The sequence below is a fragment of the Cyprinodon tularosa genome, unplaced genomic scaffold, assembly GCF_016077235.1.
Source record: "Cyprinodon tularosa strain WSP-4 unplaced genomic scaffold, ASM1607723v1 ctg663, whole genome shotgun sequence".
Taxonomy (NCBI): domain Eukaryota; kingdom Metazoa; phylum Chordata; class Actinopteri; order Cyprinodontiformes; family Cyprinodontidae; genus Cyprinodon; species Cyprinodon tularosa.
Window position 1 is genome coordinate 22,684 of NW_024039411.1, and position 5,386 is coordinate 28,069.

The following is a 5,386-nucleotide window of genomic DNA, read 5'->3' on the forward strand; positions in this document are numbered from 1 at the left end:
GTTTAATCAGCCCCAAAAAACAGCAAAAGATGAAAGTAAAGCCAGTCAATCAATGTTTATATTTTAAAAACATAAAAATGAAACCGAATCTTTGGGTTTGATGCACAGCCGCCACATCCTGAAACGAAAAAAAAAAAAGGGAAGAAAGCGGTAAATTTATGATTAAATTAGATCTAAGTTTTAGAGAAATGTTTGTCTGAGATCCTCATCAGGATATTTCAGTGGCGCTTTTCTACCACAGGGAGCGCTGTTGTAATTGGCTCACAGCTCAACTGAAAAACAATAAATCTGGATAACGGAGTTTGGACAAAACTGATAAATCTGTTTCCAAACCCGTAAAATTAAACTTTAAGGAACTGATTCAGTTTATTTGGTTGGATTTTTCTTTAATTAAAACATAATTTATAAAACATTTCCTGAATTTACTAAACAAAGAGCATCTGATCATGATTTATTTCCGTTTTTATTTTATTTTAAACCTCGGTGAATAATCCAAGCAGGTTTGTTGACATTTTACCGTAAATTCATTCAACAAAGATTAAAATTTGGCAAGGATTAGTTAAAGCCCCGCCCCCTCCAAAAGCAGCTCTGATTGGGTTCTAATTAGGCCCCGCCCACTTCAGTTGTTTCTATTCGTTTGAATCGTATTTAACATGAAACTGATTGAAAATAAGCAGCTCGTCATTTCAGGAGACCTCTTGGTTGATTTCCGCCTCATCCCGTCATGAAGCCCGTCTGTTTCGTCCCGCTAACCGTCTTTGGATCATGGAGGCGGGATAAGGAGAATCCGCCGCTGATCCCATGAATCATCCTCAGAAACTGAAGCCACTTTGGTGCCAAAAGCTCTGAACCGTTTCGCTCTAAGCTTTCTGTGTTTGTGTTTGCAGACATACGTGGGTCTAAAAGTTGTTTGTGGTACTTTCATGAGAACGTTTGAAAATGTGAAACTTCAGTTGCCGTGAAGCTCGGCTCTCTGCAGATCTTTGACGAAGCTTTGTGGTCATGTTTTGTTTTTTCGCAGGTGCGAACTCTAAATTCAGCCTTGGTAGGTTAGATTATAAACGGGGAGACGGTTCTTTCTCCTGCCGACGCTTGCTTCTCTCTGTCTTCTCTGTGCCGCCAGCGAGTGCCTTAAAGAGTTCAAGCAGAACGGAATCTGAAGGGAACTAGAAGTCGATCTCTGAGCGCTTCAGGCCTCATCAATCCACCGCCTGCTCCGTTTCAGGAGAAATCCTCAGCTTTTTTTTGTTTTTATTTGCTTAAATCTGGTAGCTGAAGCGACTTTGTGAAATGTTTGTGTTGTCAGAAGGTGGCAGATTGAACAGCAGGGGGCGCTGAAAGAAAAAGTCACAGAAGATAAATAACTTCTGACAGAGATGAAGAGTTTTTATTTTCCAATAGCTCACCTCAGGCGACCCGCTCGTTATGATCGCCACCTTATGACATCACTGAGCATCCCGCCTAAAGACGCAAACTGTGGAAATGTCTCTTTAGCGTCACAGTGTTTGGTCCCCTTCGACCTGAATCCTTTCAGCTGTTTGAAGCAGATCGTTGCTGCCAATAGAAACTCTGTCTGTCTGAGATGAAACGAGCTGAAGATCGATTTCTGTATTTCTGTGGTGTTAAACTTTCTTAAAGAACATTGTTAAGGTACACATGAACAAGCATGAATGTTTCTATAGAAATGACCTGTGGTACGTCCAGAAGCCCATCTAATGTGTGTTTCTACGGCTGCAAACGACTTTAAACCCCACGTCGCCTTGGTTACGGAGGCGATAAAAGAGGAACAGTTTGGATGGACCGAGCTTTAGACTTTGAAACGGACTCGAATGAGACGAACCGTTAGCAGAAGGGGTCTGAATTGGACCTAAACCCAAATCTGTGACTCTTCTGTTGAAGTGGTTTAAAAAAAAAATAAAATCCACATCTAGGAAGTCCAAATATCCAATAAAGTATGTTTATACAAATGGAAGAAAGTTCTCTGTTTCATTTGGTGTCTGTGAGCTTTTATAAGGAACCAGGAGCGTTTGAAGGCGGATGATGTCCAGGTTCATCATCTATGCACCTTTTAACAGATCCTATCCATCTGGCAGCCATGTTGGATTTTCAGGGAGGAATTAAGGAGGAACATCATAGTTGAATTTAAACTTTCCTTGTTAATGTTTAATTGTTTTTTTTCTCCTGATCTGAGAAATTCGGACAGCAGGTCAGAAAAAAGTGTTTATAAGAAAGAAAAAAATCAGTCCTCTAGTTTTTAATTAACGTCTAAATCAGTTTAGATCAAATTAAAAACCATAAAAAACAAAACTGTGATTTTAATTATTTTAATGAAGTTTGAATCATTTAATTATGGTTACAAACTAAAGTTTAAGGAAAACTTCATCTGTCTGGGTCGTACTATCAGCAGGAATCGGGGGTGGCCTCTGGTATTAGAACTTGCACCCAGACAAGAGATAAAAAAAAAATAATAATAATAAAGAAAGTTTTGGGTTAAATCTTTACATCATATCTTCACACAGTTTTCAGAACATCTGTGACATTTAAAGCTGGAAGAATCCTGTATTTTGGTTTTAAAGTGGACCGAACCAACGCTGAGCCTCCACAGCTGCAGCCAATTAAAACTCAACCTGCATCTTTTCTTCAGCTCCACAAACCTCAGGAACACAAGTAAGTTTTCACTTTACAGACTTACTTTGGGTTTTATTTTCAATGTTCTGAACTTAGTTTATTTGTATTTTTCAACAAAGTGAAACCAAATAAAAAAAATAAAAACTAGATTTTCTCTGAAGGTGGTTTGGCTAGAGGCAGGGAGCCCCCCCAGCAGGTTTAACAAATTCAGATTCAAATTCTCAGCTCTAAATTGATCTAGACTCTGTTTTCAGGTTTTACAACAACTGCTATGAATTAGTTAAATCAACTCCAAGTAGAAAAAAGTTAAAGGTATAATGGAGGATGATCTTTTTCTAGGTGGATCCTCTAAATAATTGGTCTTACCTGTCAATCATTGTGCTAATATGTTTACGTCAGGCGTGTGAGTCTGACATAGTGGGAAAAATTGCAAATCTACTTTTGGAAAGTAAGCTTGTATGAGCGATGCAAACGGCAACTTCTAAACAGAGCGTGCACGAGGAGAAACGTGACCAAAGGGGAGCAAAATCAGTGATCATCTGTCTGAACGGTCAGTTAACAGAGTTCACTATAAAGTTCACTATATAGTCCCTGCTCTATATAGCCTATTAAACACGTGCAAGAGCGTGCACGAGCCCATTTCTCCTCATGCACGCTCTTGCACGTGTTTAATAGGCGTTCCCTCTCTGGAGCGGGAACAGTGTTGTACATGTGGGTCTTTTCAAAAATACGTGTGTTGTCGGAAAACTTAGATTTGTCTTATTTCATATATTAATTAATGCTATTTACTGCCTATAAAAGTTTTCACTCAGTCTGTTTTTCCTTGAAGGCCACACCATTCTCTGGTGAGGCTTCTTGTAGACCAGACATAGCTTCTTCCATCTTTCTCAGGTTTATTCATAACATGTTACTGTTTAACCAAAGTGTCTGTAATTTGTTTTGACTCTATTTTCCATTGTTGTAAGTAAGGAGGAACGAACGCTGCTCAGGCCGAACAGGGCTGATTACTGTGCCATTAGGGCCGTATGATGAACTGTTCTCTCTTTGCAAAGATTTGATGAATAAATGTGCAGACTGAGTGAAATCCATCGATCTCCATATATCTAACTAGGGTGAATAGGGCTTGGGATCCGCGTTGCATTGTGGGATGTGGCGGCCATATTGACGGCTACGCAAACGTAAACATAGCTCTGATACAACGTTGTTGTTGAAAGAAGAGACGTAGAAGTAGAGAGAAAAAAGATGTTAAAATCCCGAAAAGGATCTGGAATTTACCAGGACACATTGAATAGACGAGCCAGGGACCGGTATGTCCAAGCTAGCCGACGACTCTTTATCTGTGACGCTTGGTCTCCATGGTTACGCCTCCAGGCAGGAAAGCGGTGGAAAGTTAACCCATTTTCTATGTTGTTCCCATGGCGATCATGTGTTACAGCCGACAATACAGCAACGGTTTACCATGGTTGAAATCAAGTTAAGGTGAAATTAATCAAATTAAAATCAAGTTAAGGTGAAATTAATCAAATTAAAACACGGCTGAGAGGGAGTACAGTATGCGGTAGTCATAGGCAGTAGTCTGAGCCGCGGTAAAGGAGGCCATCAACATGGCGGCCACACTAAGTAATTACGTCACGAGGCCTATAGTTGAATACTTTTTTTACCCAACTACAACGTGAAAATCCTCCATTATGACTTTAAGCGCGTGCGTCACAAGGCCATTCTTAACTAAATTTAATTTAAATTAAAAAGCTGTTCTTAACGAAATTTCTTTTTGTTAACACTTGTGTGTACAAAATGACAAAATAAAATCTAAGTCTAATTATCAGTGGAGCCCCGAAGTGACGAGTCACCGTGACAACAGGCAACAGGAAGAGTTTATTTCACTCCACTGGATCTAGAGGTTTTAGTGCAGAAAAAGGAGAATTTGTTTAAATGACAGAAATAGCTGCAAAGAATAGGAAGATTGTGAAGGAGAAGATTGCTGCTCCAATTAATGAGTAGGTTTAAATTAAGTGGGCTAGGGCAAGCCGTATTTACATTTATTTAAAAGCACTCCCCTCTCTGTTGTTCCAATTGTAGATCAGTAAAATAAGATTGTTCCTGATGAAAATAACACTCCTAGACTGAACTATAATATATTTTCTACATTGCATGTTTGCTGCAGAAACTGAATTTCAGAAAGTAAAAAAAAGAATATATATATACTAGTAACAATTTGGTTTTATATTCCTAGACATTTTTACATATTTTAAGTAGCCGTTTTGATATTTATCAGCTCTACAGAATATGTATTTATATCTGAAATACATTTCATCATTGTCAAAATATTACCAGCAACAATAGAAAATTGAAGATCTATATTTAATTTCTAGACAGAATGTTTTTTTTCTAGATGTGAAGAATGTCATTTAGTTTTAAATGGTAATTTTGACAATGAACAAATGTGTTTCAGATATCAGGAATACATATTCGATAGTACTATCATATATTAAAACAGCTTGCCATAGAGGGGTTTATTTCTTGAATGGCAATGAATCAATATATGCATTAAGATAAATTCACCTGGCAGCATGTGATGTTAAATTCTAGAAACATTATTCTAATATTTTTACACAGTAAATACTGTCTGTTTGCAGTCGCGTTTCAGATGTTATCGTCCCAATAAATGGTCATTATTAGAGGAATTTATTAACCTAATTTTTGTAATTAAAATATCTCTGTTCTTCATATACTGTAAAGTAATGATAAAATGTCTCAA